A 14349-nucleotide genomic window follows, 5' to 3' on the forward strand; every position below is an offset into this window, starting at 1 on the left:
GTTTTGGAGTCCGACTTCATTCAGTTGAATCCTGTTTTTTTATTTATTAGCTATGTGACCTTAGGCAAGTCATTGAACATTCATAAGAATGATAATACTAGTCCATTTCATTGGGTGTTTTGAGGATTAAATGAGGCACAAATCACTAAGCAAAGTGTTTGACAAATAGTAAGCACTTAATAAATGGTGTTGTTATTATTACCATTAGCATTATCACCATTATTAAATATTAATTGTTAATTCAATAAACTATTAATAATTTTATTATTTATACTTAAATATAAATATTTAACATTTTAATATCTAAATATTAAAAAGGTATCTCTTACAAAATGTGCTAGGGCACATATATATATATGTTACCCAGATACATAGCCCGAACATAGACACGTAGGGTTCCTGAATGACTTTTGCACAGCAATGCAAATCAATTCTTTCACAATAATTGCACTTTATTTCATTTCTTCACTGTTATAAGCTCTGGATGTTTGTGCCTTGTCTTTTCTTTCAAATTTTCGTAGTTCCACTCACTTCCTTCTTCTTTCCTTATGGGCACTATCCATAGGTGAAGAGAAACGGCACAGGGGCAGAGGACAGAATTTATAGGCAGGGGCATGAACAAAGATGCAGAAGAATGGTAAAGACGATGACACATTTGAGATACAAAAAACATATAAGTGTTCCTGAAGCATAGAGTACAGAGGACAGTCTGTGTTACTTCTTTAATGATGCATTTATTTCTTGTAGTGGGAAAATTTGTGCATTTTTGCAAACCTATGCATTGTATCTGGTAGGGAAGTACACATTGAATGAAGAGAGAGAAGGGTTGATCAACAGTGTAAGTCTCCTGAGAAGATGAGAGGCTTTTGCCAGGAACAAGAATGGAGATCCTGTCATCGTGAGGAAGAGCAGAACAGGATAGAGAGAGATGTAGGTGAGAGGGAGGCGACTCAAGTGTCATGCCCACTAATGAGCATTTTATCTTGCAGGTTAAAGGCAGACAATAATATTCTCAAATTAGTTTTCTCTCCTGGCGCCAAGGTCATGGTGGTGGAGAAGTCAAGACAGGGAGTGAGAGGTTAGGAGTCTCTGCAGCTTGTTAACTGACCATCTGCAGTTGGCGGAGCAGAGGAAGGGGGAGCAGTTGGGATTGCCCTAGTCTAGGTTCTGCTTTGGGCAATGGCCGGTGGCCATGTCAGAATGAACAACACTGTGATGAGGAAGATGGATGGGATGCCTGGGAGACACCCAATTAGGGATGTGCACCTAAAAGCAGTTCCATGGATGGGTCTGGAGTTAAGAAGGGTCTGGCCTTGATATAAATACTTAGGTGTAATTAGTAAATAGATGGTCATTAAAGCCATGTGACTGATGGAGTAACCCAGAGAGAGGACGGAGAATGCGGAGAGAAGGGGAAACTTGGCATGTATAAATGACGATGGGAGGGTACCAGAAGAGGTGAAGAAGTTGAGGATAAACAAGGATCATAGGAATATTACTCAGCCATAAAAAATAATGAAATAATGCCATTTGCAGAAACATGGATGGACCTAGAGATTATCATACTGAGGGATATAAGTCAGACAGAGAAACACAAATATATGATATCACTTATATGTGGAATCTAAAAAGAAATGATACAAATGAACTTATTTACAAAACAGAAACAGACTCACAGACATAGAAAACAAACTTATGGTTACCAAAGGAGAAAGCGGGGAGGGGGAGGGATAAGTCAGGAGTTTGAGATTACCAGATACATACTACTATATATAAAATAGATAAACAAAAAAAGACCTTCTGTGTAGCATAGGGAACTATATTCAGTATCTTGTAACAACTTATGATGGAAAAGAATCTGAAAAAGAATATATATATATATATATATATATACATATATGTATATATGTGTGGATCACTTTGCTATACACCTAAAACTAACACAACATTGTAAATCAACTATATTTCCATTTTTAAAAATTAATTTAAAAATTAAAAAGGAACTGATGATAAAGGAAAACAAACAGGGTTAGTGGGGTCCAATCACTGAAGCAAGGTCCCTAAGAAGGGGCTAAAATCCATAAGGTACGGAGCAGATTAGCTTTAGATAGTGAAGAACCAACTGTCTGTTGTGACAGAAGGGAACGAGGAAAGCACAGATACAGATCCAGGTAAAATGTATGTGCCGCGACTCATATTTTCTCAGGGAATAAGAGGCCAGGTGATGTACCAAGCTTGAGAGGGGAACGTTTGAAGGGTCAGAGGTCTGAAAAGAAAAATGGACATTTGAAGTAAAAGTGTTCCAAGGTAGTGTGTGGGACCTGGTTAGGGTAAGAGGGGAAAAGCACATCAAAATTTCGGGTGACTGGCATGTGAAGTAGAGAATGACAGGAGAGAATGAAAGATGTTAATGCACCCGTACATCCTGTGTTCCATGATTTTAACATCTGCCTTGCATCAGCCAGGGGTATCCAGAAAAACAGAGCCACTGGGAAGAGGTAGATGATACAGATACAGATATAGATATGGATAAAGATACAGATATGGATACAGATATAGATACAGATATGGATATAGGTACAGGTATGGATATAGATACAGGTATCTATATCTGGGATATAGATATGGATAGTATAGATATTTATTTATTCTAAGCTATTGGCTTACATGATTATGAGACTGAGAAGTCTCATGATCTGCTGTCTGAAGCTGGAGACCCAGGAAAGCCAGTGATGAGAGCTGGAGAGTTGACGGTGTAGATTCTAGATGGAGTCTGATGGCCTGAGAATCAGGAGCGTGGAGCACAGGAGGACCAGGATGTCCCAGCTCTGCAGTCAGGCACAGAGGGAGCAAATCCAGCCTTCCTCCCCCGTTTTGTTCCATTCAGGCCTTCAATGGATTGGATCATGCCCATCCACGTGGGAGAGGGCCATCTGCTTTACACAGTCCTCCAATTCAAATGTTAACCCCTTTCAGAAACATACTACAGACACACTGAGAAATAATGTTTAATCATATATATGAGCATCTCGTGGCCCAGTTGACACATAATTTAACCATCTCGTGCCTTGCGCAGCCCCCAAGAGGATCCAGCCACCGTTATGGTGTATTGTCTAGTGATCACACCACCTTCCAGAGCATTTAACATTTGTTTTTATTCACTTCTAGACTTCAGCTGGCTTTTGAAGCAGCACTTGTAGAACATTTTAGAGGAACTGGGAAACAATAGAGCTTTCATGGTGGGTTCATGTAGGTCTTCTCAGTTACCCTCTCAAGTATTGGGAGGAGGCTTAAAATAAAACCCTTTAGATTATATTAATGCACCACTAGGTTAAAGCTCTCTCTTAGGTAGTTACAAGTTTAAATCAGCTTAAATCCTTATTTCTGTATCGTTAGACAACTCCATCTTACTCTGGCTTTTAATTCCATGGCCAATTAACATAAGAAATGGTATGAATTCTCCAAGCTGTGTCATCAGCTCTGAGCTGGAAGCCTGGCTTTGCCACTAACCAGCCGTGAGATTTGGGGCAAATTAGTTAAATGCAAATGCACTATACCTTTTCTTATCTGTAAAATGGGAGCGTTGAGGTATACCTTGGCATATTGTATTTATAAAAGATTAGAAAAAAATATATTTAAAATTCTATATTAGTACCAAGTAACAGATACTTCACAATATTTTTGCCTTATAAAAAAAGAATAGGGCTTCCCTGGTGGCGCAGTGGTTGAGAGTCCGCCGGCCGATGCAGGGGACGCGGGTTCGCGCCCCGGTCCGGGAAGATCCCACATGCCGCGGAGCGGCTGGGCCCGTGAGCCATGGCCGCTGAGCCTGCACGTCCGGAGCCTGTGCTCCGCAACGGGAGAGGCCGCAACAGTGAGAGGCCCGCGTACCGCAAAGAAAAAAAAAAAAAAAAAAAGAATAAATCCTGATATAAGGGGGTAATATAGTCAGGAAAAAAAGTATTTTCTCTGTAAGAAAAAAGAAATACCTTGTTTATCCTGGAGAGAGGAGAAAAATGGCAGCTGAGTTATCATGAAGTAAAGAGAATAGATTCTTCCTCTGTTCTTCTGGAAACCAGACCAAGAACAGGAGTGCTAAAGTTCTGAGGAGATAAATTTAGGCTTAATCTGGTGATGAGCCAAAAGACAATAGACATCCGGCTGAGATTCTGGATGGTAACTGAATCTAGCTAGAATTTAATAACATCATCATTTGTTTGATGTTTTGTGTTTGGTTTATTCATTGTTACTGTTAAGTTTGCATTTCATTTATCGTAAGCGATTCTTATTTTCCATCTACGATGGCAAGTGATTTTTTTTTCAAGTGGAATCTTTATAGAAGTGTCTGTTAAAAGAAAATTATTAAATAATAGTATTTTGTATATATAACAAACATCCTTCAGGTGATACAGAAATGGCTGATTGTTGGGAAATACTGGCTCCATTAAGGAGCTGTCTGCCTACACTTAGACCCCTTCCAACTCTTGGCTGCTATGACTGTACATTCGTAGGGGAAGCAGATGCAGTGCTTGAGAACTTGATGGCAGCAGTTCTCAAGGACAGCAGTACAACTCTCCTAGTGTATTTTGAAATTTTATAGGGTGTATTTTTGTTTTTCCCAAGAGTTGGGCATAGTGATCAGTATAAAGGGCTGGGGATGCTACATGTTCTGTGTTGTCAGGGACAGTCCCTCATGCAAAGAATTACTTTACATCCCATATGATTTTCAAAGGTCCTGCTGGTCATTAATAAGTTGCTTATTACTATTTACACATACACACAGTATGCTTTGCATGGTTTTAAAATAAAGATAATTGTCCAGGGATGCATCTACCTGGTAAAGTAGAAAAGATTTTTGTTATTTTTAGAATGTTACCAAGACTGTTATCCATTGAGAAAATAGTCAACAGTAATAGCATTGTGATATTTGAGTTGTTATAACACACTTGGATCAGCCTATATTTGTAGCTCTTACATTGCTGGTGGATCTATGATACTGGCAACATCTCACAATTTGTTAAGTCTTCTAGGGTGTTCATGTGTTAGTAACTATATGTAAATAAACTCTATATATCATAAATAATAGTTTACATAAAATATAATGCAGTATAATTTTATTTATTTTATTATGACATTCAGGTATTTCTGTTGGCTTTTCTTGAAATCATTTGTCGCTAGGTTGTATTATCTGTGAACGTTGTTTCATGGTTTTACAAGGGGGGCTGGCGAAATACTTATTAGAAAGTGGAAGTGTTGGGACAAATAGTGTTGAGCAGCCTGCCTGACACTGTGGAGTCCTCCATGGTGGCTTTGCCACTTTCCCCCTGTGTCATCTTGGGCAGTCCTTGACTTCAGAGCCTCGGTTCTTATCTACAAGGAAGGGATTCTATCAATGTACCGAGGGTTACGCCAGACCCTGTAACAAGACCCTGTAAGCACTTAGCAGAGCACCTGGCACCTATTAAGCTCTCAAAATATGCTAGCCTTTCTTTATAAATTATTTTACATGATTACTTATCCCTCTGAGCCTTGTCGGTGAGATGGGCTAAAAATATTATCTCAGGATTGCTGGGAGAATCTACTGATACAATGTTTGCAAAGTCAGCACAGTGCTTGACATATAATGGATCTTAAATTGTTAGCTCACTTCTCTTCATGTGTGTTAGTCCTAACTCTGCAGTGACATAATTCTTGTTCCTAAAACCATACCCTTCAAAATAATGTAAAGGACCTGGGAGGTCCTCCATAAATTGATTATATTGAGGAAATAGATGACAATTAATGGGTATGCAACTCTAATGTTGGCTTCTATATGACAGTTGCATTTCTAAAACTGGCTATCATTTTTTTTTTTGTCTATTAGCTATGGAAAAAGTAAGCTTCAGTTATAAAAATCAGATTAGAGGTTTTCAGGTATAAATTCTGCATTTTAGGTTTGCATGTGCATTTAAATGGCAATCCAGAGAGTAATCTCAAGATAAAACAGAAGGGATGTGCAGTTTTCCACTCTGGTCTCCTCAGAGCATCTGCATTGCTCACACACTTCAATGGAGCTCTAAGCACCCTGTAAATTACAAACGTGCCTGTATTGTAAATCTTCAGTAAGTAATAGAATCATTCGTATCGCACTGTCACCTGGCCTGAAGTTCACCTAACACCCAGGACTGGGTCTTGTTGGTACAGAAGCGGCCAAATCTGCACCCGTGCAGATGAAGGACCCCCCCCCCCCCCCAGAGTGCAAGGACTGATCATGGTCATTTTCCCTAGACTGCCCTTTTCTCCTCCTCTGAATTCCCACCTCCTTCTTAGCCTTCAAGGCAAAAGTCATAAAGAACATAAATTCTCAGCTTAGACATGGGTTTGAATCCTGATTCGGTCACGAACTAGCTATATAACAACAGTCAAACTCTGATAGCCTCAATTTTCTACCTATAAAAGAGGGATCTCATATACTTGTTATAATTAAATGAGACAGTAAATAAGACAAGCAATGATGAGTACATGACACATAAACTTTTTTTTCAGAAAAGGTAATTTTGCTCCCCTGATGGATCTTTCTGTATTTTTATTCCATCCTACAACAAAATCAGAAGCAATTACTTCCTCCTACATATATCCTCCAGTTATACGAACTTATTATGGGACAGTCAACACTGTCTCCCTGGTGTAATCGCCATTTCTGCCCCCTCCCCTCAAATCGCTCATAGAAGAGAGAAAGCTGATGAAGGTGACCATGTCTTTTGTTTGTGTATCCTTAACCTTAGAAGTTTCTGGCATGTAATTGAAAACAGTACATGATGGTTTTTATAGATAGTATTTCAGACTAGCACACAAACCATCATCAAAATTAAATATTCAAAAGAATGCCTGTTGGCCAGAAGCATTAGGCATCACCCTTAATTTACATATCAGTTGATAGTCTATTCAAATACCTTTCCACAGCATTTAGCACTTTGGGATGAGAATTAATATTCTCATTAAGTGGAGGGAAAAACTGAGAAGGTATATGGGCCTCCAGCAGTGAAGCTGGTTAGTGGTTACATGACTAATGAAGAGTTAGGATTCTTTCAGTAGCTAGGAGTAGAAAACCTGACTCAAACTAAGGAAGAAGGGGAGTGAATGTTCATGTAAGATACAATGTCCAGGAGTAGATCTAGCTTTAAATGAGTCGTGATTCAGGGCCCAAGTGATGTCACAAAGCTCCACTATTTTGCTCTGGTCCCTGTGGGTGGAACACATTAATGGGTTCTGCACGGTGATTCCAGTGGCTTCAGGTTACTATCAATGCAGCATGTGATCCAGCAGAAGAGACCATTCACTCCCCCGAGCATGCTGACAAAAGTCAGAAGACTGATTCTTGGAGACAGTAAATGCCCTGACTGGGGTCACTTCTCTACCCCCCCGGAACCTATCTCTGTGGATGGGGCCATTGAATGCACTGACAGCAAGCATAGCCAACGCACCTGGAACCTGGGGGTCAGAGCAGGGGGGAGGTGGAGCCAGCTTTATTCACCTTATGAATGTGGACCCAAAAAGCAGTGTTCTCACAATGTAAAATCAGAGTCTCGTTCTCAAAAGTACAATATTTTGATGAGCAAAAACAATAAAATTCTACTCCAGTGGCAGAATCAAGAGAACTACCTTCTCCTGAATGAAGATACATCTCCAGTTCAAAAGATCATCTGAGGACCAATAAAGAAAAGGACAATTGTATACACATATACACACACATATGTGTGTATATCTGTACATATGTGTATATATTACATGATAAAGTCTTGTATCACCTTGGGTTAAAGCCTCAAAGGTCAGTAGCAAAAGTACAAGTAAAATGGGTATATGGGACCAGAAAATTAACTGTTACCTAAGAAACTGGCTCCATAGTCTAAAAATAATTATCAAACATTATCGAATGAGGGAAGGACACCAGTGACTAGTATTGGGTTGCTATTTATCCTTCCAAAGACAGAAAATAAAGACTTAATGTCTTTCCCATTAACACATGGCTCTAGATTTTATTTTTTCTCCAATTTATATCACCAGAAACCTATTTACGAGATATATTATTTGAGTTTTCTGTAGAATTAAAAGCTAATGTTAATAAAAGTTAATACTATTAGGTAGAATGAAAAGGTAAAATAATTTATATTAATAGTCATCATACTGACATTTAATGTTGGATCAATTAAGAAATAATTTCCTGAAGAACACTTCTTAAATTTCATATATCAGTTCCTAAAGACATTGTTATCTTCACCCATGGTCCCAAGGTAAGACTTTGTGAAATTAAGTGAGATAAATTCCTCCAAGGGATTAATGACAAGTCAAAGTTCATCCTTCTGGAAAAATCTGATAGAAGTCCTTTTATCAGAAAAAAAAAAAGAATTCTGCACTATGATAATGGTGTTCATATCAAAGCTTAGTGCTCGCTTAAAGTGATCGTTCATTCATTTAACAAATATATCAAATATCTGAATATTACTTTAGGAAATGCAAGCATGGCAGTGCCAAAGACAAAGTCTCTGCTCTAATAGAGGCTCCGTCTGGTGAGTGATAAAAAATACAAATACAGAAAAAGAAACGAAATTGAGCTATTTGTAATGAGGTGGATAGACCTAGAGTCTGTCATACAGAGTGAAGTAAGTCAGAAGGAGAAAGACAAATACCGTATGCTAACACATATATATGGAATTTAAGAAAAAAAAAAAGTCATGAAGAACCTTGGGGTAAGACAGGAATAAAGACACAGACCTACTAGAGAATGGACTTGAGGATATGGGGAGGCGGAAGGGTAAGCTGTGACAAAGCGAGAGAGAGGCATGGACATATATACACTACCAAACGTAAGGTAGATAGCTAGTGGGAAGCAGCCGCATAGCACAGGGAGATCAGCTCGGTGCTTTGTGACCGCCTGGAGGGGTGGGATAGGGAGGGTGGGAGGGAGGGAGATGCAAGAGGGAAGAGATATGGGAACATATGTATATGTATAACTGATTCACTTTGTTATAAAGCAGAAACCAACACACCATTGTAAAGCAATTATACTCCAATAAAGATGTAAAAAGAAAATACAAATACATATATAATATAATTTCAAGTAATAATAAGCATATTGAAGTCAAGATAAGCTTGCCTAGGTTTTTGCAATACCCATTCCTTCCCTAGTACCTCACTGAACTCTCAATAAAGTTTCTCAAGGTTTATCACTACTCTGATTCCTTTGAAATATAAATTTTTGCTTATTATCTGCCTTATTTCTTTTTGAAATTAGTCTTAGCTAATTTCATAAAATAAATGTAAATATCTCCTTAACTTGAATCAAGTAGTTACATTTGTTCCTACTGTATCCAATATAATGCACTCATATAGAGTGTTTCTTGTGTACTGAGTGTTGTTGCTAGGTGCAGAGACATACAGAAATATGAATAATTGCAATTAAATGTAATGTGTTATGCTAACCAGAAGAAATAGAAATTCCAGAAACGGATGAGGCACTCTAGGTGGACCGAAGAGCATACTCAAAATGCACTATTTATTTGTCCAACATCCATCCTGCCTCTGGAATATAGGGGGGTGAGATGCAGCAGAGGAAGCAGCAGCAGATACGATTAGGCTGGGAAGCAGTGGGAGGGGCTATGTTGACATGAGCCTTGAATGTCATGCTCACAAGCTGGGACTTGATCCCATGAATTTACTCTCAGGGATAAAATCTGAGTGAACAAAAAACTAACAGAATGGGATACAATGACATCAACTCATTGCTCACTCTGGTCAAAGTCCTTGGCTTTTTCCTAACACAGAGATTTCTTAATGAGCTTTCTGAATCTATAACAGACCCAGTTAATTCTCTGCCCAATAGCTCCCCATTTCATATATGGTAAAAACCAAAGTCCTTGAGATAGGCTACAAAGTCCTGTCTGGCCTCCTATTATTCCTCTACTCTTTCCCTTGTTTGTTCCACTCCTGCCACACTTACCTTATTGTTACTGAATGTGCCCAGTCACCTTCCCCTTTGCACTGGCCTGACCTTTTGCCTGGAAGGTCCTTACCCTTGATGCTCACCTGGCACGCTTTCTCTTCTCGTCAAGTCTTTGCTCAAACATTATCACTTGGTGAGGTCTACCATGCCCACTCTATTTAAAATTGCAGCATTCCTCACCGTTCTCCCTTTCCCACATCCTATTTAATGCTTGACCATAAAACCGATACCCTCTAGCATGTGATATAACTTACTGCCTCGTCCTACTAAAATATCAAATCCAGGAAGGCAGAGAGTTCTAACTTTTTTATCCTCCACTCTATCCCCAGCCGTACATGGCTCTTGGTAAGAGCTTAATAAATATTTGTTGCATGAATGAAACAGTAAGTGGATCTCTCCAACTATAAATCTTTTCCCCACAGTCAAGACTAAAGAACCACAGTTCCTTTCATTTGCCCTCTTAAATTCCTGCTTCATAAGCAATTCATTCTGAGCATAGTTTTTCATTACACACAACTTCATTGTTACATTTCCACCATTTACGACCAAAGAGCTAGGGATAAATATGATGAAAATAGATAAAAGCAATATACACAGTTTTTAAATGTGCAATTTCCATTTGAATCATTTATCCCTTTTAAATCAGGAACTGTTGATGCACAAAAACAATCAACAGATCTAAAGGAACTCAGGGGAATCACTAAAATCAATGTGCTGAAATCCACTGATGCATTTCCTGTATGTTAATTACTTTCATTGCTCAGACCCTAAAATCGTTCATTAAATGGGCCTTCTCCTTTCTTCAAGTTGCATAATGACATTCTGTCAGCCTCTCATTTTCCCTATGTCCTTGATTCAAATTGTCTAATGTTTTTTCTCTTTCCCAAACAATCCAACATAATAATGCATTAATGCTATCTTTAGTAACTTCTCTTCATTTTGGGTAGCAAGTAAGGACATCTGTACTTTAATTCCTCCCCAAAATGATTTTTTTCTTTCTACGGTTAAATGTTAATGTTACTTCTGGAATGGCTGAGTCAAGGGCTTATTAGCAAATCTTATCTCTAAAAATGAACAGTAAAAATGTACAAAATTGACCAAAACAACTATGTCAGGACTCTGGAAATTGACCAAAGGTTAAATCAAATCGAGAAGCATTTATTCAAGAAAAAAACTACTATGAAAAATCTTCTAAACGTTGGGAAAAACAGTGATTTCCTTTCCTGTTTTCTCCTTGTGATTCTTTCACCTCACCTTCTAGCCTACACAGTCTCTTTTTTCACTAGGAAGAAAGTCTGCACCTCATCAAGTAAGTATTACCTTATCAGGGTAATCAAGGGTTTTTACCTGAGTTTTAGGTAACATTGCCATACAACTCTGTACTCGTTAAGCAAAGACAAAAATACACTGGAAAACACATCCCAATATGGGTCACTTCTGTAAGTTTCTACTCTCCTCCATTTTTTGCCCACTTTTGTTCACTTTTAAGAGTCATAAAGTAACTGTTCTTGTTTTTTTGTCCAGAGGTTTTATCTTTAATTAGTGGAGGGATGGGCTGAAGGAAGTTTACACTTCCAGAATGGAACAGAAACTGCCTAGATCAAAGGTTGGCAAGTGTTTTCCTGAAAGACCAGTTAGTAAACACAATAGGCTTTGAGAGCCACGTATGGTCTCTGTCTATTCTTGTTTTGTAAACAACTCTTGAGAAATATTAAAAACATTCTTAGCTTGTGAGTTGTTTACAAAGTGGAAGGGTTTGGCCCCTGGTCCATAGCTTGCCAATCCTACCCTTTGCCTTTTTAAAATTAAACTTTTTTATTTGGGGATCATTCATATACAATTCTAAGAAATAGTACAGAAGAATCCCTTGTACCCTTTATCCACTTTCCCCCATCTTAAAATTTTACAGCACAATATTATAACCAGGATATTGACATTGATAACAGTTAAGAAAAATTCATTGACTTTTAAACCTTTCTACTATTTGAATATAAGCATTTAAAGTTAAAAGTTTTCTCTTAACCACTGATTTAGCTACATCGCATAAATTTTTATATATCTTGCTTGTGTTAGCATTCATCTGGAAAAAAATATTTTCTAATTTCTCTTGTGAATTCTATTATTTAAAACTTCATTTTATATCTAGCTTAAATTTTTTAAAAAGCAAAACTAAAAATCCTCCCGATAATACTGTCCCATCCTAAAAGCATTTACCTCTTTTATCATGTAATTTTATTGGTGTTATCATCTCTCCTCTTGGACTTGGAGTTCCATTCCTGCCTAAATAGCCCTGCACAGAACTTGGCACAGAGTATTTGCTCAATAGATATTTTTTCTAATAAAAGAATAAACGAATGAAAAAAACCTAAAACATCCAAAATAACAAGTGACTGCTAAGAGTGAAGCACTGGTTCCATTACAATGTTTTAGAGATCCAATCCATGATAGGCATTGCATGATATGCATTACATAAGGAAGCTCATATAACCGCACACAGCAACTCTTTAAGGTAGGTGCTATTGTCCCAGTTTTTAGATGAGAAAACAGGCTTAGAGAGCTTTAGTTATTTGCCCAAGTTTGCTAGGCTAATAAAAAGTGGTGATCAGATGTTACTGAAAGAACATTGACCTCGATGAACTTGTCTAAGAACTAAATGAAAGTTAAGGACTCTACTGTGTGTTATCCCTATGTCCATTTGCCAGTCAAGGAGTCTGGGGCTTTCAGGATTTTCTATCCATATGACAGAGCCTGTAGATGCCACGGCTACTCTGAATAATAAGGTCCTGCTTTCATGCATCTTAGAAATCCCCAACTCTGCTTTTTCCAAGTTGTCTAGTTTTTCCAATACCATTTATTGAAGAGACTATTCTTTCTCCATTGTATATTCTTGGTTCCTTTGTTGAAAATTGATTGACCATGTATGCATGAGCTTATTTCTGGGCTCTCTATTTTTTTTCCATTGATCTATGTGTCAATTTTTATGTCAATACCATACTGTATTGATTACTACAACTTTGTAATATAGCTTGAAATCAGAAAGTATGATGCCTTCAGCTTTGTTTTCACCAAGACTGCTTTGGCTATTTTTGGTCTTTTGTGGTTCCATACAAATTTTAGAATTGGTTTTTCTATTTTTGTAAAAATGTCATCAGAATTTTGATAGGAATTGCATTGAATCTGTAGATTGCTTCAGCTAGTATGGATATTTTTAACAATATTAATTCTCTATTCCATGAGCATGGCATCTCTTTCCACTTATTTGCATCTTCTTCAGTTTCTTTCATCAGTGTCTTATAGTTTTCAATGTACTGTCTCATCTAATCTTTACAAGAACCCTGAGATGTGGGTATTATTCTAAGACCCTCCTGTGATTGACCGAGGCTCAGAACAGTGAGTATTTGGTCCTAGGTCACGTAGCAAGCAAATTGGCAGAACCTAGATTTGGATCCAGATAATCTGAGTGAGCATGAAATGGGTAAGTAGGAGAGCTCCACAAACCACTATGGAGGACAGAAGAAGGAGGATTAATGATGTCCCACAGAGTGTGTCTTGACATCAAAATGTTCAGGTCAACTTTTCTCAAACAGCGCTCATTCATACACCTACTTCTCTGTGTTTGTCACATCCTCAAGTTAACTAGATAGCCTTAGTGGTGCTGGTAGTCGCATAAGCATCTCAAGACAGCATTTACCTGGTCCTAAATACTAATATCTGTAAAGTTAGTGTTTGGATATGCCAGTTATATCCTTAAAGAAAAAAGGTGAATAGAATTATTTTTTAAAAATTTAAAACATGCCCATCAAAAACTGTCCTTCTACCTAAAATTTTGTCGCATAAAAGCCTTGCACGTTGGGAAGCTCCAGACTAGCTAACAATAAGTCCTCAATAAACATTTGTTAAATTGTATTAAATCCATTTTTAATTCCCAAAGAAAGAATTTGGGTCCAAATTTGGGGGTTTTGTTGCCTGCTTCTAGTTATACTCTCTCCCTTCACACACTCCACAGGAGAGAAAGCAGTAGATAGAAAGAAGGGGTCAAATGCTAAGATTACAGAGGGACAGGTCTAGCAAGAATTCTATGTAAAGTGCAAGAAGCATCCCAGTTAAGGTGCAACCCAGGAGACAGGCATTTACTAGAGTTACTGGAGGAGGTAACACTCCAATGACAAAGCCAATTAAAGGTGAGCATTGCCTAAGTGGGCAGGTGGAGAAGAAGGCTAAGTGTATCCTGAAACAGTGACATTCCAGAATAGACCAGCAAGGGCAGAGAGAGAGTGAAACACAAAGAGCTGACTCCACGCAGCTGGAAGGTGTGGAAATGACTGTCCTGAGAGATCATTCCCCTGCCTCAGGGTTTCTGCTAATTCCAC

The sequence above is a fragment of the Monodon monoceros genome, unplaced genomic scaffold, assembly GCF_005190385.1.
Source record: "Monodon monoceros isolate NGI ecotype Baffin Bay Population unplaced genomic scaffold, NGI_Narwhal_1 Super_Scaffold_14, whole genome shotgun sequence".
Lineage (NCBI taxonomy): Eukaryota > Metazoa > Chordata > Mammalia > Artiodactyla > Monodontidae > Monodon > Monodon monoceros.